Raw genomic sequence first — 25,962 nt, 5'->3', positions numbered from 1 at the left:
AAAATTAAGTGAAGGGTGAAGCCACCATCTGGGGACCCTCCTTCTAGACTCCAAAGAATATCAGTACACAGAAAAGAGAGCTTACACCTGCTGTGGAAAGTCTAGATGTTCTGATATCATATAACTGCTCTCACGTCTTAGGGAAAACAAAGCAGAGGTTCTCAGCTAGGCAGGAGGGGGAGAAAGAGAAAACCAGAAACCTGAGCATCCCCCACCGGAAGCCATCCTGCTTTAACAGACTCTGCATTCATCTATCTAAGGTGGGAAACAGCAGAGGCGGGACTAAACATGGGAATCCACTGGGAATTCCCTCCCCCTGGGCCCATGCTCCTGCTTTCACCATGACTCAGCTGCAGGAGCCTAAGTAAAATCTGAGGGTCCCTATTCAAAGCCAGCCTAGACAAGAAAGTCCCTAAGACTCTTATGTCCAATTAACGACCAAAAAAGCCAGAAGGGAAGGTGTGACACAACTGGTAGAGCATCAGACTTAAGTGAAAAAGCTAAGAGAGTTCAAGCCCCACTACTGACACAAAAGAAAATTTAAAAAAGAATGCACATTGATTCTTTTTGGCAAACAGTTCTCCTTTTGTTGAATTAAATTGTACTCTGGGCTGCTTCTCTAACCTGAGTTTGGATGATGGACACACTGTCCCCAGGGGAAAGGTGAAGCCAAGGCTGTGCATGACAGCACATCTAAAGAACAGTCAGCTCTGCAGAGCTCTGCCTCAGTGGCAGCAGGTAGCCCTGGTTTCCATGGCAACCACAGGCACATCCCTTACAATCAAGAGCATTCATTTCTTTTGTTGGGGTAGTTTTTATTTTCTATGGAGCTGGGGAGTGAAGCCAAGGGAGCATGCAACTTGAGTAACATGGTCAGCTGAACGAGGCCAATGTCATCCTCTTGATCCTCCTGCTTCAGCTTCCTGAGTAGCCAGGATTGTAGGTGCTAACAACAGACAGTGCCCAGCTAAACCACGAGCATTTCTATCGGCATGCAGGAATGAACACACAGACACACACACACACACACACACACACACACACACCTAGCCTTAAAGGCTGTCAAGTCCAAAAAAACCAACAGAAGAAGTAATCAACCAGTGGGTGCAGACATCAGGATGTAGAGATGGGGAAAAGAAAGTAGCAGAAAAAGAATCAAAAGACTTTCTCTCCAGGCAGGGAGTGGTAGAATGCTTGCTTAGCATGCACAAAGACCCGGGTTAGATTCCTCCATAGAACATACATTTAAAAGAAGAAGAAGAAGAAGAAGAAGAAGAAGAAGAAGAAGAAGAAGAAGAAGAAGAAGAAGAAGAAGAGGAGGAGGAGGAGGAGGAGGAGGAGGAGGAGGAGGAGGAGGAGGAGGAGGAGGAGGAGGAGGAGGAGGAGGAGGAGGAGGAGGAGGAGGAGGAGAAGCCAACGCCACCAGAAGTGGTGCTGTGGCTCAAGTGGTAGAGCTCTAGCCTTGAGAAAACCCAAGGACAGTGCCCAGGCCCTGAGTTCAAGGTCCGGGACAAGCCAAAAAAAAGAAAGAAAGAAAGAATTTCTCTCCAAATAACCCTGTAACATTTCACCCCTCCAAACCAGAAGTATAACGAGATTGCGTTGTGTGGCTTCCAAATTGCATGGGGAAGGTCCCTGGGTTTGAACCCAGGGGGAAAAGTTTGCATCCACGCTGGGTCTCCAACCCATATGCTAATGCTTCCCTGATGGGCTGTCCCTCCAAGTACTGCTTTTTGTGCAGAAAATAGTTCTCCCGGGGGCCAGTCGCGCAATGGGTAATGTGTCTGACTACGGATCAGAAGAAAATAGTTCTCCCTGAAGCAGATTAAGTACCAAGTTTCCAGGCTTTTCTACTGAGGAAAAGTTTTGTTCCTACACTATTAACTCTTGGACCTAAAATAGCCCAAACTATAGCCTCAATTCTTAAAATTGTGGTTCCAATAATAATCTTGCTCCATTTCTGGAAGTCAGTGTTAGGTGGAGTGTGTGGGGGGGTGGAGAGTGGGGGCCTCAGAAACCTTGAGCAGCATCTCCTTCTATTTATACATATGACTAATTTCTCCACTCACCACTACGCCAGGTTGTGCCTGTGGTTAATTCCATTTGGTGAGCTAGTGTTCCTGCGCCCACATGTACTTCCATCTCCTTCTCCTCCCTCCGCGCTCCGCCCCTTGAGGACAGTGACAAAACTCAGCTCAAATTATCCGTGCATGTACTTTGTGAACCATCAGAAGATATACTGCAAAGACACAGGTCGTTAATTTAATCATACATTGTGAGGACTGGCAGGCTTCACTTGTGGTTAGAACAGGTAGCTGGTGATGGCTAACACAGCTAATTTACACTCGGAATTATGTGCATGCTGCACAGCAGTGGCTTTGCTTCGTCTGCAAACACAATGCTGACATACTGGAAGGCTAGGAGGTGGGGGCGGGGGAATGTCTCAGGGACTACACTTTGGAACTCCGAATAGAAGGCTGCCTTTCACATACTTAGGTTTTGGACCCGGCTGAAGTTAAGAGACCTTGGCTTTCTTCTTTAGATAAAGGGTTCTCAAGTCCCCACTGACTGAAATGCCTAATTGAATCGCATACCACAGCACTGCAGCTGCTAGCAAAAGAGATCTGCCAGGGTGTCTGCAAATGTCTTAATTAAAATTATATATATGGTAACTGGTCAGCGTAAAATAGGAAAAGGAAGGCATGGCAGAGTACCTTTCCAAAGATCTCCAACGTTCTAAACTAGCGTCCAGATTTACTTCTACGTGCAGTAACTAAGTAATTCCATATTACCACACTGGAAACCATGTCATTGGGTTTCTGCTACTTCCAGGAGGGTGGTGTATGAGCCTAGCACACTTTCCTATTCCTTAAACAGACAGGAATCAGGAGGATTTTGGTTTCAAGTCGGCCCAGGTCAAAAAGATGTTGAGATCCCATCTCAAAAGAAAATGAAACAGGGAGCCGCAGTGTGCACCTCCAGCCCAGTGCAGGCAGGCCAGCAGGGATGAAAACTGAGACCCTACGTCAAAAAACAACTACAGGGGCTGGGAATGTGGCCTAGTGGTAACGTGTTTACCTATCATGCATGAAGCCCTGGGTTCGATTCCTCAGTACCACATAAACAGAAAAAGCCTGAAGTGGAGCTGTGGCTCAAAAGCTACAGTGATAGCCTTAAGCAAAAGAAGCTCAGGGACAGAGCCCAGGCCCCAAGTTCCAGCCCAGGACTGGCAGATAAATAAATAAAATACAGAAAATAAAGAACCTTGGGGGTCTGGGGCAAATGGTAGGGCACCTGCCTTGCAACACAAAGCCCTGAGTTCAAACTCCAGTACAGCAATGCTTTTTTTAAAAAGAAGCATTTTTTTTAAAGTTAAGCCAATGATTAACATTTACCAATACTGCTTCAACATTTACAATAGCAACTTTTACAGATTAAACCAAGAACGTGCAGTCCATGCAAAACAGCTACATCCTTCTTATTTCAGTATTCTCACAAAGTCACTGCAAAGTTAGTAAAAAAAAAAAAAGTATAGACTCCTAGAACTTCCCAGAATTTTTTTAAGAGTTAAAAAAAAAGGGAAGCTGAGCACAGACGCTCATGCCTGTAATCCTAGCTACTCAGGAGGCTGAGATCTGAAGATCAAGGTTCAAAGCCAATCCAAGCTCAAAATGACCTGAGACTCTTATCTCCAATTAACATCTAAAAAATGGGAAGTGGGGCTAGGCTCAAGGGTAGGGCAGTAGCCTTGAGCTGAACTCGGCCCAGGCTGAGTTCAATCCCCATAACCCATCAAAAAAAAAGAAAGAAAAGGAAGAAAGAAAAGACAAGACACTGTTGGTCACACCTATAATACCAGTGCTAAGGAGTCTACGATCTGAGAGTCTAAGTCCAGCCAGCAGAAGCAGACAAATCCCAGCAAGACCACAAAGCTGAGTTTAAATCCCAGCATGGGATTAAAAAATAACATATCAAGCCATATATTGATCATTAAAATCACAGAGTGAGATCAGGAGTATATTCTTCAGTGCACAGAGTAAGACCAGGAATATAGCCTTAGAAGAGTATCATGAAAGCTCAACAACTATGTGCATCTGATCGTAGAAAATAATATTTATCAAAAAAAACTGCAGGAAATGGAAACAAGAGGTTTGTTTTTTTCTTTGTTACTGTTTGTGTTTTCTTTGTTGCTGTTTGTGTTTTCTTATTCATTTATCTATCTTTGGGAGGGGGCGGGGGGAAACAGAAATGGAGGGACAGAGTTTGAACAAATACAGCAGTGGTACTCACTAGATACTACTTGAAAATGAACAACTTATGGGTGGGGACTGGAAGCAAAAAGTAGGGAGAACGCAAGGAAGGGGTGACACTGTCCAAAAACGATTGTACTTGTTACCTGACTTATATAACTAACCCTCTGTACATCATCTGTACAAAACAATCTTTTTTTAAATCCAGTGTATATTTTGTGAAACAATTTCTCCTCTGTTCACCTCTACTGAATATTTATTACTTACTTAGTTTGTTTATTGTGTCAATACTGGGGCATAAATTCAGGGCTAAGGCCCTATCCTTAAATTTTTCTGTTCAAGGTCGGTGCTCTACCACTTGAGCCACACCTCTACTTCAGGCTTTTTGATAGTCAAATGGAGGTAAGGGTCTCCAGGACTTTTCTGCCTGAGCTGGCCTCAAACCTTGGTCCTAAGACCTCAGCTGCCTGAATAGTCAGAATTACAGGCATGAGCCCCCACGCCCAGCCTATTTCATGTTTCAATGGCTGGTCTGAACCAACAAAATTTAGTATCATCATATCACGTGCTCCTTAAGCATGTAAGCCCTAGCCTGGTAGACTAGACAGAAGCCAAACTGAATGTGCCCAGCTGTCATGAGCATATCCTGCTTTGCAAGGCAGCCAGGTTTAACAATTCCCAACCTTTTCCAAATCCAACAGGATGTCTGCTATGCCAAGCTATTGGCTTGGATGGCTGGGGGCACTAAAATGTGGTTGCAGGCTTCGGGCTTTGGTAACAAAGCTTAATGGACCAACTGTCTCAGCTGAGGCAGGGGAAAGTTCTCTCCATAAGGATGCCCCCCTCTTAACTTCAGTGTTAAGACAAGTAGTTAGTGGTGTCTGCTCCAGGAAGCTCCCGGCCTTCCCCTCAGCCACATCCACTAGGCAGGGGCTTCAAAGCCCTCCCCCTCCCTTCCTGCTCCTCCCACCCCACACACTCACCCATCACACTCAAAGGGGGTCAATTAAGTAAAAACACTCCAACTCAGCCTTATCTTCAATCCTGTAATTTCATAAAGATTATGACTTTGCAGCACTTGTCAAAGTTCTTTATCTGCATTCTCCTTTTCATTTTCTTCTCCTTGGGGCATCTCTCCTGTCTTCTGTCCTGGAGTTGTCTGCACTGCGCCTGGCCTCCTGTCTCCCTCTCCTGTCTCCTTCTCAGGCCTTCCTGGCAACCTCCTCCAGGCTTTATTTCCAAGACCACGTGACACAGTGGGTGAATGGCCCTGATATAAAGCTCTTAACAATAATGACATGTTTTGGCTTTGAAGTCTTGTTCCCAAAATAAAGGATGCAATAACAGATCATGATCAGTTATACTTTTTTTTTTTTAACTCTCCAAGGAAATTACCTAAGCCCCCTTTCTTGTCTAAGACACTAAGGGAAGAGAGGGGAAGGCAGGAGAGGCTCTGAAAGAAGGTGGCCACAGCCAGACAAGGGCCAGCTTCTTTCTAGTTACAGATGCTACAGACTTTTCTTTGTCTTTTTCCCTGATAAGCCCCTCCCTACACAAGAATCTTTCAGTCAGTCAACAGACATTTAAGGAGCACCTACTCAGGGCTAGGAATTCATCCAGGTTCTAGTATGTCAGCATGCCAAGGTATTTTTCTCTAGAAACTTCCATTCTAATGGGAGAAAGACAATAAACAAACAAGTAAACGTTACCATGCTGAGGGGAGAAAATACTAAGAGAATAAAAGTGAAAACCGCAGAGACCTATGCAAAGCAGCTTATTTATTTATTATTTATCCCACTGATGATTTAGTGACACTACAAAAGCTTGAGCTCAGGACCTGGGCACTTTTTTGCTTAAAGCTAGTGTTCTACCACTTGAACCACACGTCCACTTCAGGCTATTTGGTGGTTAACTGGAGGTAAGAGTCTCAAGGACTTCTTTCTCAGGCTAATTTGGAGCTGAGATCCTCCAATCTCAGCCTCCTGATCAGCAACGGTTACAAGCATGAGTCACAGACACCTGGCTTCTGGGATCTGTGTAGATGGAATAGTCAGAGAAGGCCCTGAACACTAACAATTGAGCAGACTAAAGTGAAAGAAATAAGGGGATGAGCCATCTGGCCTTGGAGAAAGCAACTCATGCATGAAAACAGAATGTGCAAAGGCCCTGGGCTGAGAACTCAGTGAACAAGAAAAATGGGATGTGTTCAGCAGGGTTGTATTGAATAAGAGTTATATGTATTGTAGGATGTATGTCATCCAGCATTGAAACCCACCATCCTGTGGTCTATTGCAGGTCTTCAGTTTCCCGAGACTGCAGCATGGGCCTGCAATCTGGTTTCTACCTTTCCCCACAATCTCAGCCCTGGCCCCAGCTGGAGTCCCCACCCTCATTCTTTCACAGATTACCACTTCCTCTAATTTAATAACAACAGGCACAAGAAATGGAGTACGCATGCATTAGAAAATATGGCAAGCCACATGAACTTTTCAACCCTAATCATCAATAGACGTCTAGGAGAGATATTACCGTAAAGAGCTGAGTCTGTAGTACGTCTGCTGAAGATCTGACCTACTCATTTAGCAGGCTCCCCAGCTCTGCAAATGAGGGGACAAAAATCCTTGAGATAACCTTGGAAGTGGGGATGGAAGGGTGGACTTGCAGACCTGCAAACCTGGAGCAGAGACCTCACAGCAGCTGCTGGCAGCCATTGCAATCTCCAAGTACAGAGGACTGGACCAGGACCTAAACTGCTCTCAGAGATTGGCTATTTAAATGCAGAGTCTCAATTACTCTTGTTTTCTAGCAGTCGTTTTAATAATAATTTTTTTTTTAAATCTCAAATTTTTCCACTGTCCCTATCCTCAAGTCACAGGCAGACGCCTTTGCCTCTGGGGCCACAGCCCAGACATCCTAACCCTGACAGTCAGATCCACGAGTCCGGGGCAGAGGTGGGAGGGCCTGGTCCAGGCTGTGTCTTGGGGAGCTGTCCAGGGCCCTGGGCTAGCCCTGCGGGGCCCGGCCCTGCGAGACGACGGTCCTGCGGCTTTAAGCCAGGGCAGGTCCCGAAGCCAAAGGCCCCTGACCCTGCTGACCAACTTCAAAGGACCCCGGGCCGGGCAGGATCAGCGGGAGGGGAGACCCTGGCGGCAGAGTCCCCCGCGGGCGCGCGCTCCGTCACGGCGGCGCGCTCCCCCACTCGCCTGCTCGCGCGTGCCCGCCCGCGGCTCAGCACGGACTTCCCCGTCAGCCTCGAACCCGCGGAGTTATTTCCTCCCCCTCGAAGCCGCCGCGGGGCTACCGGGGCTGGGCTCTCCGCTCCGGCTCCCGGACTCCCCGGCACCACTGCCTCCTCCGGCGGGGCGCGCCTGGCGGATCCACGCCCCCCCGCCCCGGGTCACCGCGACTCCCGTCGCCCGTCCGGACCCCAGCGGGGCCCGCAGCGCGTCCCCAGGAGGCGAGAGTTTGCGGGGATCGCAGCTGTCCACAGCGCGCCCCAGGACCCCGTCCCCAGGGGCCGGCCCGGAGCACGCTCGCGGGGCGCTTCTCGGCTCCACACAACCCCGAGCCCGGCCCCCCGGCCCCCGCCAGCCGCGTCCCGGAGCAGCTGTCCCGGGCTCCGGACTCCGCCGTCCGACGCCCCCGCGCCGTGGCGCAGCCTCCGCGTCCCGCGAGCCGGTTCCGGTCCACGTCTCCCCGGGGTCCCTGGCCCTGAGCCCCGTCCCGGGACGCCGCACCCCACTCCGGCTCTCGGCGCCCAGACTTCCCCAAGTCCGGAGCTCGGCGGGCGCGCCCCGGTCAGAGACCGCTGGCCCAGGGCGGCGGAGGGGGAGGCGGCGGGGAGGCGGGAGGGTCCAGGCCGGCTCCGGTCCCCTCCCCGCCGGTCCCCCGGTCCCTACCGGGCTCCGATCCCCTCACTGTCCGCCCTGGAGCCCCCTGCCCTCCCTCTCCGCCGGCCCGCGGGGGGTCTCCTCCCCGCCGATCCCCACCGCGCCGGCCCTGGAGGTCCCCTCTCCGGAGCCTCTCCAAGCGGACCCCCGGTCCCGGCCCCCTCCCCGCCGGCCCCGGGAGTCTTCTCCCCTGCCCGCCTGCCCGAGGTCAGCGACCCCGCGCGGCGCGGGCCAGGAAACTTTACGAACCTGCCCGGGGTCTCCGGACAGCGGCGGCGGCGGCGGCGGGGATTCCCGGCATCCGGAGCCCCGGAAACCCCGCACGCTGTGAATCGGGTCCCCGCGGCTCTGCGGCCCGGCTGTGCGGGCGGCGGGGCACTGCACCCCGCCGGTCCCCGGCGCTCCGCTCGCCCGGCGCACGCACTTACTCTCCGGGTCCGGCGGCCGCCGCTGCTCTCACTTCCTCTTCCTCCCGCCTGCTGGCCGCAGGCTCCGTCTGCATCTGCGAAAGGCATCGCGGGCTCTGCCGCGAACTCCCGCCCGCCGCCGGGCGACGCTGCCCCGGGGCCGCCGCCGCCCCCGGCACCTGCGCCGGGACGCGCGCCCGGCGCCCGCGCCCCCGCCTGCGGCCCGCCCCCCGAGCCTGGGGCGGGGGGCACGGGGTGGGCACGACTTTCCCATTTCCCCTACTTAAAAAAGAGGGGAGCATCCCAGCCCGCGCGCCCCAGACCTGCCGCCACGCACCCAGGGATACGGCTGGGGGCCCGCGCCAATTACCTCCGCCACCCGTAGGGCCACCTCCGGAACGCCCGCGGGCAGGGCGTCTGGGCGCCCGCTCCCCCCACGCATTCGGGATCTTTTAAGGGGAAAAAGTGTGTAGGTTAACTCCGTGCTTTTTCCCTTAAGCCGGGAAGGGGGAGCGAGGGGGAGGGCAGGGAGGATGGCCGTTGGGACAGAAATAACACAATGCTATTTGTCGCCTATGTGTTTTCAAGTCACTGGAACTACCAACATGCCCTTTCATGAAGCCAGGGGATTCCTGAAATTGGCATCATTTCATATAAAGCAATGTGTCCCCTGAAATTGGTATTTAGGATGAAATATTTAATTCATACAACCTATTTTCAAAGCACCGACTCCCAGTCTAGCTGGCAGGAGAGGAACGTTCCGGAGAAACACCTGTTCTGTACAAATGCCGAGATGTCTGCTCCTCTGGAAAAGTCAGAGGTACTTGATAGGCATCCTCTTCTAAGGGTAAGTAAGGTGGTAAGTAAGTAAAGGCCTTGGAGGTATCAGAATCTAGAGTAGAAGGCAACTCTCTTCTAATCAATTTCTCTCTCTCTCTCTCTGTCTCTGTCTGTCTGTCTGTCTGTCTCTCTCTCTCTCTCTCTCTCTCTCTCTCTCTCTCACACACACACACACACACACACACACACACACAGAGTTTAAATTGTAACCCTCTTTGCTAGCCACTATTGAATACCTGGAATGAGGAGAGTCCTGAAATGTTTTGTAGGTGTAAAACAAGCCCAAGATTTAGCATTTAAAAAAATGGGATGCAAAGGCTCAATTATTTTTATGTTGACTCTATCATTTTAAAACTGAAAATGCTTATAATTTGGAACTAAAAGGTCAAATGAGGCAATATATCCGCTTAAGATATAAATATATAGAATTTAAATCAATTTCCTCGGTTTCTTTCTACACATTCTAATAAACTACTAGGAAATGTCAGTGACCGATCAGGCTCTCCTTAGTAGCTGACATAAAAGTTCTAATCAACAGGCCCCATCTAGGTCCTAACTATAGGGAGGTAGGTTTAGAACTTTAGAAGTGAGAACACCTGAGTCCACAGGTAGTTGTGCACCAAGCAGGACGTTTCCAGGAAAGGCAAAAAACTAAATAGTAATGCTGTAACAATAACTGTCAACAGAGCAGCTAACAATGACAAGAGAGCATTTTAAAAAGTCAGTGGTGGCCAGGAGTTTGGCCTAGTGGTAGAGTGCTTGCCTAGCATGCATGAAGATCCGGGTTCGATTCCTCGGTACCACATACATAGAGAAAAAAAAAAAGCCAGAAATGGTGCTGAGGCTCAAGTGGTAGAGCTCTAACCTTGAGAAAGTCCAAGGAGACAGTGCTCAGGCCCTGAGCTCAAGCCCATGACTGGCAAAAAAAAAAAAAAGTCAGTGATGAGTTTGCTAGTGGTACAATGAGAATCACGAAGTAAGAAATAAAAATCTGATTGACAACTGTCTAGCTAAGGCTTGCAGAGACCTCATCTTCAATGCAGCCACCTGTGATCAGTCAGGAGACTGGACAGTCCTTGTGCCTGTTATTTTGAGGTACACTCGCCCTCAAGCGATCAAGATGGCTTAAGTTGCATTTTTCTTTCATTCACCTTCTCTGAGGTCGGTCTCTTTGGGTAAAATACAGCCATTCAGTGTCTCCCTGTAACCAAAGAGTAGGTTAAAACAAACAAAAAGGTAGATACCATGTGATATCCCAGTAGAGGGTTCTGGGGTTCCTGCTGCCAAGAGGGAAAAACAGCATTCTCCAATCCTCTGGTTCATTTAGGTATTAATAATGCTCTTAACAGTACAATCGCCAAACCTCATTATCCTGACAAAGACATTTAGACCTGCTGTTTATCCTGAAGGAATTCACTGGTGGCCAAGAATGTTACTGTACAGTAGACAATGTCATGTCATGGATAAGAGCTCTATTTGCAACCTGGCTGTTGAATACAAATCCTTGGGTTTCCATAGGTTGTCATTCTATGCAAATCAGTGAGCTCATGGGACAAAAATGACTCCCAACTAGAAACACTGTGCAAAGAGTAAATGATTTAACTCTGTAGAGTCCTACAACAGGGCCACACATGAAAGCACTAGGTGAATGTGGGCTGAGCTATTACTAGTGTCCATACCAGTCGGCTAATAGACAAGTCACATCAACAGAATCCCAATAAAGGGCAACATGTGCTCACCTTCTACACCTTGCTGTCTCTAGGCTCCAAGGAGCCTGGCAGTGAGGATCACCGCACATGCCAGGGTGCCTAGGATTCAGTCTTGGACTGGAGGCATCATTCGTTTTTCTATAAAGACATGCCGCCTCCCAGCAAATGTAAAATTTCCACTTGATCAGTTCAGTGAAACACATTCACTGTTACCTTGCTTTTACGGGCCCCACTTGATTTTTCATTAAAATGAAGGCCAGGGAAACAGATACTCTGCAACTGATACAAGAATTTAGACCTATCCGACCACGGGGCAGCATGGTCTTGAGTGTCTGCCTCCATCGAGCTTCAGAATGTGCACTCGGAGTGTATACATTGGTGTTGGACTTTTCCTTTTCTTTTAATTGCTTTGGGTCCAACCCCTGCATGATAAATCCACAAGTAAGAAGGGCTTACTGTGTCAGCCTCTGCCCACTGTAGATGGAGCAATCCTGTCTCAGTCCTGGGGAGAGCCTGGGACATTTGGCTATGGGGTCATTCATTAGCACTGTTGGTGAGGGAACAGACGCCAAGTAGAAGAGATGATCTGTACCTTTAGTCAGACAAATAGAACAAATGGCCCATTTTCATAGACTCCTGAATGTGTAGGAAAGTTTACCTAGGAGCTCCTCCTGTTGAGAGGAGGAGAAAAAGGAGCAGGGTATGGACAGATGACTAGAGAAAGATCTGAGGATCACAGTTTGAGGGCCGCCTGGACAGGAATATCCACGAGACTCATGTCTCCAATTAGCATCAGAGAAGCTCAAAGTGGAGCTGTGGCTCAAGTGGTAGAGGGCTAGCCTTAGCAGCAAAGCTCAGGGACAGCACCCAGGGCTGGAGTTCAAGCCCCAGAATCAACACTCCCCCCGAAACACACATGTCTTGTAATTTGTACATTGTTGATGAGTGGAGAGGTGTTCAGAATTAAACACATTTATCATGTATTTCCTTTATCCTTCTGGGAGTTTAGAAATTTAAAATAAGAGTAGAGGGGCCTTAACAGAATGTCACTATAAAACTCCATAAGTATACGACTGGCCTACTATATTTTTAATCAATGATGATGGCCAGTATTGATCAAGCACTCACACTCATCCTCAATCCATTAAGTAAAAACACTTATCAGGCTCCAAACAAGACCTGTGTATTTAATAATACATGCTGTAAATAGCTTCGGAATTCTGTCCCATCTCCCAATCAAGTTCAATCATGAGTCTGTTCCTTCCCCCTGTGTTGGAAATCAGGCTTCTCCAGATCTGTCCCAGTTGTCAATGACTTGGGGAGTTGGGGGAGAAAATTGGTTTCAGGAAGCTATTGCACCAGAGATGCACCAGAGATGATGAAGTTTGGGCAGCAGGCACACATTTGCAATCCTGAGCCACCAGGTCAGTCCTTGAACAAGCAGGGAGGCAGAAAGTTTTGCTGCAAGCAAGCTTTCCTTCACTGGTAATTCACTACTTCAACATGCAGAAAATGCCTTAAATATGACTGCCAGCGGGGCGGAAGGAGGACCCAGTGCTGACAAGGGAAACATGGTGTACCCCCTTCTTATTCCTTCTTTCTAAGACAATAGATTTAAATGGATACAAAGATAACTAAAGATCAGACTGTCTGGGGAAGGATTGGAGATTGCATTACACAGCCTGACCTCCATCTGCTCCACCTGAGATGAGGCCTGAAGGGTGAGTGAAGCAATGTGAGTCTCAGGCTAGGAAAGGAAGTGAGTTGGTGATAAGGGAGGGTTCTCAGTAAAAAACATGCCTTTGTAGGAAGTCCATAGAAATCACAGCTTATAGGCATCTTGAAAGTCAATGTGGCAGGGTGCTGGTGACTCATGCTTATAATCTTAAACTATTCAAAAGGCTGACGTCTGACAATCATAGTTTGCTGGAAGCCAGCCCAGGCAGGAAAGCCCATGAAACTCTTATTTCCAATTTACCATCTAAAAACCACAAATGGAAGGCCAAGAGATTGGCCTAGTGGTAAGACTGCTTGCCTAGCATGAATGAAGACGCAAGTTCAATTCCTCTGTACCACATACATAGAAAAAGCTAGAAATGGTGCTGTGGCTCAAGTGGTAGACCAGTAGGCCTTGAGAAAGCCTAAGGAAAATACTCAGGCCCTGAGTTCAAGTCCCAGGACTGGCAAAAAAGAAAAAAAGAAAGAAAGGTTCACTTTTGGTGCCAGGAGCATAGCCTAGTGATAGATTGTTTGCATACCATGCATGAAGCCCTGGGTTCAACTCCTTGGTACCACATACTCAGAAAAAGCCAAAAGTGGTGCTGTGGCTCAAGTGGCAGAAAACTACCTTGAGCAAAAAGTGTCCAAGGACAGTGCCCAGGCCCTATGTTCAAGCCCTAGGACTGGCCAAAAACAAAAACAAAAATAAACCAGAAATGGAGCGGTTGTGCAAAGTTAACATGCTAGCCTTGAGTAAAATAGCTCAGGGACAGTGCCCAGGCCCTGAGTTCAAGTCTCACAACTGACAAAAAGAAAGAAGGAAGGAAGGAAGGAAGAAAGGAAGGAAGGAAGGCAGGCTAATGGGGCTGAAGTATGAGAGTACCAACACTAGATAAATAAGAGGAGTACACAAAATCCCATAATTTAGAAATCCTAGAAAGTCATTTCACAAAATCTAAGCATATTAATATAAAGGCAGTGTTCTAAGCAAGGGAATCTCCTGGTCAGTTTTGTTTCCTACTGGACACAGAATGTATTGAAGTGGAGACAAAATCGCATGTGGGAAGAACAGTACCTTATTCAGCTGGGTCTGCCTAGCAACAGCCCATAGACTGGGTAGCTTAAACAACATAAATCCGTAAGTCACAGAAAGTTACTGTAATACAGTGAGGCTGGAAATAATGAAAAGGTGTCCTGCCTCAACTAAACAAAGGGCTGGGCCAACTAGAGAAAGCCATTTGGGTGGGAGAGATGAACAGTTGAGCAAATTTTTCTCTTTCTGGGTTAGCTCACAGGAACACAGAACTTGGTCTGTTTTCTTGGAGACTGGAGGCCAACATAGTTACCCCTACAATATCAAGTCAGGGACCTGCAAAGAAAATGAAAAGGATTGGGCCGGGAGTTTGGCCTAGTGGTAGAATGCATAAAGGCCCGGGTTCAATTCCTCAGTACCACACACATAGAAAAAAGCCGGAAGTGATGCTAAGGCTGAAGTGGTAGAGCTCTAGCCTTGACAAAGCCCAAGGACAGTGCTCAGGCCCTGAACTCAAGCCCAGGACTGGCAAAAAAAAAAAAAAAAAAAGAAAGAAAGAAAGAAAGAAAAGGATGTCACCATTCTTGTTTGACTCCTGCTTCTCTCTGTGGCACCATTATCCTGAACTCATCTCCAACATTAGCCCATCATTGGCTTCCAAATAGCAATTTATTCTGTGTACTAGCTTCACCCCTTTTCTCTTGTTCTTCCACTCCACTTTTGAACTCTACTTTGACCCAGCCCTACACCCATTTCATAACCCACCTGTTTAAAAGCCAGTGACCAAGAAAATTGCATGAGTGATTTGATGGAAAGGGTAGCATTGATCAAGATATATTGTATTCATAAACTCCTATGTTGAATTCAAATCCTTTTGGGCAACTACTTGAAAGTAATACTAGAAGCTAGGCACTGGTGGCTCATGCCTGTAATCCTAGCTACTCAGGAGGCTGAGATCTAAAGACCAAGGTTCAAAGCCAGCCTGTGAGACACTTATTTGCAATTAATCACCAGAAAACCAGAAGTGATGCTGTGGCTCAAGTGGTAGAGTACTAGTCTTGAGTTGAAGAGCTCAGTGACAGCACCTAGGGTTCAAGCCCCACAACTGACCTCTCTCAAAAAGTAACACTAGAGTCTAAAAAGTATAATAACATAATTATAAAAGGAAATACAAAATATAAGACTCCTTCCAACATTACAGTGAATGCCAACAAATATACTGACCATTCAGTCATACCAGAGAAATTATGCAGAAAATTTCAAGGCCAATATATTGTAGGGGACAGGTTGGAGATCCCAGCTGTACTTCTAGCCATGTGACCTTGGACTTTTTGATCTCTGTCTTTTCCTCTGAGATCTAAGATGAGGGATGTTGGGAGGAGAATGCTTCTCTTAGATGGTGCCCAGCACATACTAAATGCCCAACAGATGGAGCCAATGGGAAAATGTGTTTATAATGGATATTAATATATTGTAGGATAAATGGGGCAAACCTCAGTACTCCTTATTCAATATGTCTTTTGGAAAAAAGTATAGAAATAACCTGTGGGCAGGGACAGGAGGAGGAACCTGGAGGAAAGTAAAGGAAACCGTGACATTGTCCAAAAAAGAAAATGGAGCCGGGAGTTTGGCCTAGTGGTAGAGTGCTTGCCTAGCATGCACGAAGACCCGGGTTCGATTCCTCGGTACTACATACATAGAAAAAAAAAAGCCAGAAGTGGTGCTGAGGCTCAAGTGGTAGAGCTCTAGCCTTGAGAAAGCCCAAGGACAGTGCTCAGGCCCTGAGTCCAAGCCCCAACTGGCAAAAAAAAAAAAAAGAAAAGAAAAGAAAATGTACTCATTATCAGACTTATGAAATGATCATGCTACTGTACAACAAACACCTTAATAATAATAATATTAATAATAATATTGTATTTTTTTCAACTGTAGAAAATAGTAAAAGAGAAGGAAAAACATATCCCATGCCCATTCTCAGCTCTAGTTCCTTGTAGTCAATGCACTTAATCATTACTGTTGTGAATTCATTTGATGATTGAATGTCATGGCTCTGTTTATACATTCTCATTTTTATTAATTTTATCTATTACTCCATCTTTCTCAATTCTGTTTGGTCACATCTTTGAATGATGTTTATTGCTGGATTTTCAGTTACCTGATTTTTTGGATACAAGCATTTCTCTGACCTGTAGGGTTTTTATTATTATTATTATTATTATTATTATTATTATTATTTTATTTGTTTTGTTGGTCAAGGGGCTTAAACGCTGGTCCTGGGCGCTGTCCCAGGGCTCTTCATCTGAAGGCGACCACCCTACCTACCCTGAGGCCTGGGTGTTGTCCCTGAGCTCTTCAGCTCAAGGCTACTGCCCTACCCCCTGAGACTGGGCACTACTTCCGGTTTTCTAGTGGTCAATTAGAGATAAGAGTCTCTGGGTCTTTAGTGCCTGGGCTGGCTTTGAACCTCAATCTTCACATCTCAGCCTCCTGAATAGGCATGAGTCACCGCGTCCAACTGGTTTTTGTTTTTGTTTAAGTATTCCTCAGGCACAAGGAACATCCGGTCCACAGAACATGACAGGATGGACATATTCGGTCCTCCTGGGCTTTCTTAGGCTGTCAGAAGCTTGTTTGTCTGCATGTCACCTTAGTGATGTTGTAATTGTCCAAATAAAAGACTCCCCACCTTTACAAGAGTACAAATTCTTCTTTTAGCTCACTGAGAAAGTCTTCAGCTTTCTCCATTCATTCTCGCCACATACTTCAATGGACTTTTATTTTGATGATTATCATTTAAATTTTCAATTATCTAATTATTTCTTTCGAATTACCTCTATGGGGTACTACGTTGGTACCACATCCCTGAGTACCTAGGGACTGGGTGGTTTAGTCACCTTTCACCTCTGGCTGTTGTAAGGTGATTATGGGCTGTATTCATGTGAATCGACATGCTTGCTGTTCTGTAGGCTCTGTTCTCCTTTTGCTGTTTTCCTTCTTCTTACAGGGGCTGCTTTCTGGGTCTTCCAGTCAGCACCACACTGGCTCACATTGGTGCCCATGGATAGCAATGGAGGAAATATGGCATGAAGTTTATGAAGGAGAAATCTCAACTCTGGAGTTACAACTCAAAGTACTTATTATTTCAAGGTAACAAAACAAGTTACTTGGGTGGCCAGGGAATGCTCAACTTTCTTTTCTAAAATCACAATTTATCATGGATTTTGTTTCATACTGTATCTGGTAACTCATCTCTCTCACCCATTGCGGAGAACACCCCTTCCTCTATTTATCTCGGACCCCCAAAATGACTGGAGTAGGGAAATTGTCATATTCATGGCGTGGGTTACTTCATGTTCAGGAAGCAACTGCCCCCAGATCCAAACCTGATTAATATCAACTATTTCTTTAAACATGATAGGGCTAAGATGGAGGCCTCACTCCCTGAAAGCAAGGGCACGAGAGCTGAGGGTCACCAGCCATCAGACTCAGACGAGAGGAAATGTCGATACTGAAATCTTAACATCTTCAACACCTGAGCATTCTTTTATCTAATAAAAAAAAAAAAAACAGTGATGGGAGAACACTGGCTGCTACTACCCACCAACCAATTTTTCCTAAAAAGATGGGAGGGGGCAGGTATTTTATGAATATGAAAAGCACTTCAAAACATTTGTTTTCCAGGCTAGGCCACTTTTCAGAGTGGGTTTGCTCTAAAGTCTACCTCACAAACACGGCAGCCAGCTTCCACCAAGTACTGAGATGTGTCCTGCCAAAAACTCATTATTTCCCTAGAGTTGTATACTGTCTTCAAGTTCAACTGCATTATATATAATATCTGTTCCTTGGCTTTCAGCAAAATGAGCCATTTCTTTTGAATTCCAAAATGGATAATATCAATGTAGAATGAAGGTAGATTTTTGATTGGCTGTTTTTTTTTATCACTATAACATAGATGAAATCAAAAGCTCTGCCACTGTCCTTCCATTCACATCTTTCAAAGGTCCTTTCCTCTTTTCACATGAATTCATGGGAATCATTGCCATCCTGATTTGAAGACATATTCTCAACTTTCATAAGGGATGAATAGCTCCTAAATTTGTCCATTTCCCTCTTCTTCTTCATCTCCTCTTTCTCCTTTACATTTCCTGAATCTGGGCTTTTTTTCTCATTCCCCTCTTCACGGTCTTGTCTTGGCCTTCTTTCTCTGCTGCCAGGTCAGGGAACCGCTCTGATTTAGTCTTTTCTAATTGGTTCTGGATCTCATTCATTTTCTTCTCTATTCACAATTTTTACATCCTTCTGCCTGTGAAAGCCTATCTGTCCCACATCCATGTCAGATGTTTTCTCAGGTTAGACTATAGAGTGTATACCACATTAACATTGTTCATCTTGCAGCCTTGAACGCTGTTGGCCTTTACAAGATGGGCACAGTCCATTAGCACCTCCTTCGGAATGTCTTTTGTCTTCACTCCCTTATGTCATGGAAGGTATACATGAGCCGAAGAGATTTGGGTCCACCTGTAACCAAATATCTTCTGTCCAGCCATACTTTATCAGATCTTCATTTTCATATTTATCCTCTGCCATGTAAATAGTGAACGCTGCTCTTGGTGAAGTAGAACACCCCGTGGCAGCTCTGCCATCACACGCCAAGTACCACACTCGAACCCTCCACCTCCAGGAGCCTCAGAAGCACCGAGACCACTGCTTGCCCGAACTCAAGCGTCTCCTCTCTTTCTTCAATGGGATTTTGGAAGAAGATGAAAAAAAAAGAAAGACCTCAAGTACTTAAGGCGCCATTTTCCACTCCAAGCTTTCTTTATTTTCTGAATCTCTTCAACAGAAGGCATCCTCTACTTGCTGAGTTCACTGTCTGCCCAATGTCAGTGGCATTTATGGATTCATTCCCTTGTTCGTGTTTATTGGTGACCCTCAAAGAAATCTCCTAGTCCTTGGTTTTGTCATGACAGAGGGAGGAAACGTCAGCTGCTTCACTTGCAGCCACCTGGAAATGTTTTCCGAAAGACTTGTATCTTGTAGTTACTTGTTCTAAGCATGGGAATCTGTTCTTTAATGAGTCTAGAATTTGGGGCATGTGTGAGGAAAGTCAAGAGTAAGGGAAAAAAGAAATCACTATGGTTTTTGTTTGTTTGTTTTGCCAGTCCTGGGCTTGAGCTCAGGGCCTGAGCACTGTCCTTGGACTTTCTCAAGGCTAGAGCTCTACCACTTGAGCCTCAGCACCACTTCTGGCTTTTTTCTATGTATGTGGTACCGAGGAATCGAACCTGGGTCTTTGTGCATGCTAGGCAAGCACTCTACCACTAGGCCAAACTCCTGGCCCCTAGTTTTTGTTTGTTTATTTTGTGAATCATAAGGTTTGTACTTGGCCTGGGGGCTGTCCATGAGCTCTTCAGCGCAAGGCTACTGCCCTACTTTTGGGCCTGGGCAACTTCCCATTTTCTAGAGGTTCATTGGAGATAAGAGTCTCAGGTCCTTTTGTGACCCGACTGGCTTTGAACCTTGATCTTCTGATCTCAGCCTCCTGAGTAACCACGGCGCCCAGCTACAGAAAGCAGCATTCTTAAATAGCATTTTGTACACACACACACACACACACACACACACACACACACACACGGGAAAGCCTTCTTTCAGAAAAATGGACTATGGATTTGAATAGATGTACAAGGTGAGTTAAATGAACAGCATAGTTATCATCACCTTAAATACTCACAATGAGGTAAGAATCTCTTTCATTTGTATATTCATTCATGGAAAATAGGAAAGTTTTGTGGTATCTGGGAAAGATAATTCTGCAGCTCATTCCAAAGAGACTAATTATAAAGGAAATGGAGTTCAGCATCCAGGCAGACAACAATCCAGACAGTGGCTATGTTGCTTTTTATTTTTTGTTTATTTGTTTTTAAAAAATAAGTTATTTTTTATTTTATTTTTTTATTGGCAGGGTAATGTTACATTTGCTAGGTAGTAGGTGATACATTGATACCCCCTCTCGTGTTTTTGTCCCCGTTTCCCTCCTCCCACCCCATATGTTTCTTTTTAATCAAGATAAACAATAATGAACCACTGTAGACATTAATATTCCTTGTCTGAAAATTTAAATCTGAAGAAGCAAAAATGAAGTTAAGAAAGTTTTTTTTTTTTTAAGTGAAACTCAATTTCACAGGAACCCAAAGAAAGATCTTTCATTATCTTCATTTTATAACAAGGTTAAGTGGCTTGCCCAACTCCTGCTATTATCAAGTGCCAGAACGGAAATGAAGTGGAATTTCTCAGTGACCATGATGTTGCATGGATGTCATACAGAAATCCACCCAGCACCTCTGGTCTCCTGGGGACTGTAGAGGTTTTCCCATCAGAGGCTGTCACATAGCTAACTGGACCTGAGGCAAGAGTCTTTGCTGTCATAGGAATGAAAGAATTGGCAAGTGATGGTAGATGTTAAATATGACCTAACTTGATATCACTAGGCTTATACTTAGTGTTATTTAGGAGCAGGGGCCGTGCTTCAGCAACACCTGACCCCTGCTCTATTTTAGTATATTCTATATAGGAAGGAAATATGGAGAATTGCATGTTTTTATTTACTGAAACTTCCTCTGAGTGAGCCTTGTCACCTTACCTTTTATGTGTGTGTGTGTGTGTGTGTGTGTTTGAGAGAGAGAGAGAGAGAGGGGGGGGGGGAGGCAGAGAGACAGAAACAGAGAGACAGAGACTGAAAAGAAATATAGAGGGAATGATAGAGGGGGACAGAGAAAGCGAGATTGAGAGAGGACAAGAGAGAAAACACAGGGGCAGAGAGAAAGAGAAAGAAAGATTATATGAGGGGGGGGAGAGGGAAAGGGAGGGAGAGAGAGAGAATCCTAAGGCTTGAACTCAAAGCCTCTACTTTTGGGCTCAAGACTAATATTCTACCACTTCAGTCAGAGCTCCACTTCTAGGGGTGTTTTTTGTTTGTTGTTTATTTGTGCTCAATTGGAGGTAAAAGTCTCATGGACTTCCCTGCTCAGGCTAACTTCAAACTACAATCCTCAGATCTCAGCCTCCTAAGTAGCTAAGATTTCAGGATGATCTGCTGGTGCCCTGCTACCTGTCACACTGTGGTGACAGTTTTATAAGCATCACTGGGATGGGATGGGGCAAGTGTTTGAATGTGATGTGTCCCTCAAAAGCCCGTGTTCTGAAGGTTCCATCATCAGTCTGTACCGCTACTGAGAGCCTCTAGGAGGTGTGGCCACATGGAAGGAAGTTAGGTAATTGGGGATGAGCTCTGGGGATCTCTTGTCCTCTCTGTGTGTATGCCTCTCTCTCTCAATCCTTTCTTGTCCTCAGCTTCCATAAGGTGAATGGATTTGCTCCTCTACTCCACATGCCTTTCTACAATCCCTGAAACAGTGGAAGCCAAGCACCATGGACAGATGCCTTTGAACCCATGAGTCAAAATAAACTTGCTCTCCCTCATTCATCTCAGGTACCCTGTCACAGTCAAAGAAGCTGGAAAAGATGTTAGATATGGATGGATGTAAAGGCTAAAGATCTCTGATCATACTACTTTTAATGCCATCTCAGAGTTAATAAAATTTCATCTGAATATACTACTCAACAGGATTTTATATCATAAATTACTTTATCATGAACTAGTTTAAAATTTCTTTATTATCAATAATGTTCCAATGGACATCTTTGCATATATAGCTTAATATTTTTCTATTATTTTATTTACATATTCTCTAATTTTTTCAATTATTTCTTTGCAAAAATAATTCTATATTTGATCTGGGCTGTAGCTCAGTGATAGAGAACTTGTGTAGAATCGAGAAGCCCCAGATTCAGTACCCAGTATCAAAATATCAAAATGTTATTTAAAAAAAAAACTTCAGCAGGGCCAGGAGTTTGGCTCAGTGGTAGGGTGCTTGCCCGGCATGCACGAAGACCCAGGTTCGATACACACAGAAAAAAGCCAGAAATGGTGCTATGGCTCAAGTGGTAGATCTCTAGCCCCGAGAAAGCCCAAGAACAGTGCTCAAGCCCTGAGTTCAAGGCCGAGGACTGGCAAAAACAGCAATAACAACAACAACAACAACAACAAAAAACCTTTCAGGGGCTGGAAGCATGGCTTAGTGGTAGAGTGGTAGAGTGTAGAGTGTGGCATGCATGATGCCCTGAGTTTGATTCCTTCATATCACATACACAGAAAAAGCTGGAAGTGGCACAGTGGCAGAAGTGTTAAAGTGCTAGCCTTGAGAAAGCCCAAGGACAGTACCCAGGCCTTGAGTTCAAGCCCCAGGACTGGCAATAAAAAAAAAAAAAACACCAAAAAGTGGATGTGTTGGATATGTCGCTAAATTTCCTTCTGGACCTCTGGGAGCAATGAGTTAATAAGTAAACTTCCTATTTACATTTGTCTCTTTCAATTGCCACTGCATATTTCTAAGCCAATATTTCCTGTCAGTTATTTTATTAATGTCTAAAACTTTAAAAGATACCCCCTCTTCACAAATTCTTCCAAGCACTGGGTAACATACTTTGCCCTCCAAACCTAGGCCAGCCTGCCTCTTATGGATTTATCCCTTGTTTTGATTACATTGGTTTTCCACACATGTATTATCATTCTCAGTGCCCCCATATAATGAATATATTAAAGTTATGAACAGAAGTCTACACGGATATTACCTGTGAAATGAAAATACTCAAGAGCATCAAATCTTTCCACATGAATTGTGTTTGCTTTACTTTTTTCCTTCATAACAGAAACAGTGGGCACATATTTTATTTGAAAACTGAACCAATTGTCTATAACACATTGGCCATGAACTTTTCTGGCCATGTCATCTATCTTCTCTGTCTCTTCACTTCCTGTTTGAGTGCTGGTCCCTCCAAGTGGCACTTGGAAAATGTGCCACTGCAACCATCTCTCTGGTGAAAACCATAAATTCATCCAGAGAACTTCTTTTGTAATGCTGTGTGATTCATAAAAATACAAAATCACTTACAAAAAAAAGCCTCTATGCGTGGATAGTTGCGTGTCTGTCTGCCTACCTACCTTAAACATTCTGCATGACTGAGTTGTTTCCCTTTGCTCCCAGAATAGAACAGTACACTACAGAACTGAATGGTGTCTGCCTCGAGGAGGCGTCCATTCTGGGCAGGCCTCATCTCCCAACTTTCTTTCTCCTTTCCTGTTAAGTACACATAGAGTGATCTCTGAGGCAGAGGATGGATTTCAGCTTTTCCTTTTAGAATTTGCCTCCAGTGCTAATGCAATGGATTGCTCAAAGGTTAGTAAAATGTTCAAGGAGCCCACTTGTACTTTTTTTGGTGTGTTTTGTCTTCTTTTTTAAACATTCCTATAAGCTATTCCGGTATGCACATTTTCATAAACCCAGTACGCAGGAATAAATGACTTTCACTTAGACACTTCCTTTTTGAATATCTTGAGCATTGCGTCAGAGACCTTATTTAGAACATTTAGTCTTAAATATTCCAGATTTAGTAGAGGTTGTTGATTACATTTCTTCAGTCCCCTTCCCACTTGCATTAAAAAAAATCACATGTAAGTGATTTGTTCTCAGCTATCAGCAAGATAATCTAAATTATTGATAAATAACACTGCTAACTCTAAATAAATAATGCTAAATTGCACAGACATTAATTTTGTTACCAAATTATTAGCAAAATGAAAATGACCATATATCTTTAAATGTACATGATTACGATTATAATTTTGTATGGTCTCTTTAGTTCTTATTTCACAAAGAATGAGAATGTGGACTCCGGATTCGAGTCAGAACTTAATATCCTAATCCTCCCTCTGCCATTGGACTAGCTATGTGCTTAGTCCAATCTCTCTCCTTTACCTCTCTCTCTGTATCTCTCTGCCTCTGCCTCTGTCTCTGTCTCTGTCTCTGTCTCTCTGGCTTGAACTCAGAGGCCGTCCACCTCAGGATGGGGGTCTTGCTTCCCACCCAGATGCATCTCTAATAGAGGAGTATGACCCACCTATTATAGGTTTCCCATCTTGGATCACAGGCATGCACCACTCTGCAGCTGGCTTCCCTTCATGGAGATGGGATTCTTGGGGATCTGCTTTGCCTAGGCAGGTAAGGTACAGAGATATATCCAGTCTCAGCCTCTCATATAGCATGTGGCAACAGGCATGGGTTTAATGGGTCTCCCAAGCTTTCCTGCCAGAACAGGCTATGAGACATAATCCTCTCATTCTTATCCCCTCAAGTAGCTAGGATCAAAAGCACGAGCCACTGGTAGTCAGATCCTGATGCAATCTTAATTCTTCAAGATTGTGATTCCTAATCTTTCTCTTTGTGGGATGGAGGTGGAAATTGCTGCTTTGCTTATACTCAGGGCCTTTTACTCTTTTTTTTTTTAAAAATATTTACTTATATATATTTTTGTGGGGCTTGAACTCTGAGCCTGGGTGCTGTCCCTAAGGTCAAGGCTAGTTCTCTACCACTTGAGCCACAGAGCCACTTGTAGTTTTGTGGTGGGTAATTGGAGATAAAAGTCTCACAGACTTTTGTGCCTTGGCTGGCTTTGAACCTTAATCCTCAGATCTCAGCCTCCTGAGTAGCTAGGATTATAGACATGCACACAGCAAGGGCCTTGAACTCTTTTTTTTTTTTTTTTTGCCAGTCCTGGGCTTGAGCTCAGGGCCTGAGCACTGTCCTTGGACTTTCTCAAGGCTAGAGCTCTACCACTTGAGCCTCAGCACCACTTCCGGCATTTTTCTATGTATGTGGTACCAAGGAATCGAACCCGGGTCTTCATGCATGCTAGGCAAGCACTTTAACCACTAGGCCAAACTCCCGGCCCCGGGCCTTGAACTCTTGCTTAGCTTTTTCTCCCAAGGCTGGTGCTCTACCACTTGAGCTACAGCCACACATAAGAGTCCTACAGACCTTCCTGCCAGGGCTGAGTATAAACTATGATCTTCAGGTCCCAGCTTCCTGATAGTAAGGATTACAGGTGTGAGTCACTGGCTCCCTGCTAATCCCTAATCATCCGATAAACTAGAATCCTCAGAATAGTAATCTCTCAGCATAGCTCTAAATGTTGAATGAAACAGTGTCTTTTAAATAGTAAAGGTAAATTCTCACAAAATGTCAGCTATTCTTAGCTCAGTTGTGTAGGATAGTCCAGAAGGTAACAAGAAAATAATGAGCAGACGTCCTCTCCCACACTCCACCATGAGCCATTACGACTCATTTATTACTTAAGAGCTATCACTTCTTGGCCAGATGAAGTTCTTCTTATTGTGTCAAAATACGTAACACAAACAACTAAAGGGAAGGTGGAGGGGAGACTGATACTTTTCTCTCAAAGCCTTAGCCTGTACTGGTTGGCTAGCTTCATTTCTTTGGGTCTGGGGTGAATGTAAGCATCATGGCTAGTCACATGTGGGCAGGAGGCTGTTTAACTCCTAGCTGGCAGAGGGAGGGGGACAAGGGAGAGAGAGAGAGAGAGAGAGAGAGAGAGAGAGAGAGAGAGAGAGAGAGAGAGAGAGAGAGAGAGAGAGAGAGAGAGAGAGAGAGAGAGAGAGAGAGAAACAGAGACACAGAGACACAGAGAGAGAGAGACAGAGAGACAGACAGAGACAGACAGAGACAGACAGAGACAGACAGAGACAGAGAGGGAAGAGAGAAAGGGAGGGAGGAAGGGAGGGAGGGAGGGAGAGAAAAATAGAGATACTGAGAGACAGACAAACAAACAGACAGACAGAGACAGAGTGCCAGAGCCAGAGGGACAGAGATAGACAGAGATACAGAGAGAGACAACACAGAGAGAAATAAAGAATGGGGAGCAAGATCTAAGCTTCAAAAGCATTACCAGGCCCCAAGTTCAAGCCCCAGGACTGGTGTACGAAAGAAAGAAAGAAAGAAAGAAAGAAAGAAAGAAAGAAAGAAAGAAAGAAAGAAAGAAAGAAAGAAAGAAAGAAAGAAAAGAAAGAAAGAAACGAAAGAAAGAAAAAAGGAAAAAACGCAAGCAAGCAAGCATGCTGTGTTTCAATTATTAGCTTGAATACCTTTTCCAACAAAAATAAAATGAATGAAAATCTATGAAACTTGAGGGAACAGA

At 45.4% G+C, this 25,962-nt stretch overlaps 1 protein-coding gene and 1 pseudogene across 1 annotated transcript in view; both read right to left on the bottom strand.

Annotated features, from left to right (window-relative positions):
* The window catches only part of Elmo1 (engulfment and cell motility 1), a 425,322-nt gene extending 416,667 nt beyond the window's left edge, over positions 1-8,655 (bottom strand). Inside the window, exon 1 of the mRNA XM_090332628.1 lies at positions 8,569-8,655. The gene's annotated coding sequence lies outside the window, so the exon portion shown is untranslated. The remainder of the gene's footprint in view (positions 1-8,568) is intronic.
* A 9,201-nt stretch (positions 8,656-17,856) lies between these two features.
* Positions 17,857-18,284, bottom strand: LOC150062796 (coiled-coil domain-containing protein 25 pseudogene; annotated as a pseudogene).
* Positions 18,285-25,962: the final 7,678 nt, after the last annotated feature.

The sequence above is a fragment of the Megascapheus bottae genome, chromosome 5, assembly GCF_031878675.1.
Source record: "Megascapheus bottae isolate mThoBot1 chromosome 5, mThoBot2.hap1, whole genome shotgun sequence".
Taxonomy (NCBI): Eukaryota; Metazoa; Chordata; class Mammalia; order Rodentia; family Geomyidae; genus Megascapheus; species Megascapheus bottae.
The sequence above is the reverse complement of the archived record's forward strand: the minus strand, read 5'-3'. Positions and strand labels throughout refer to the sequence as shown.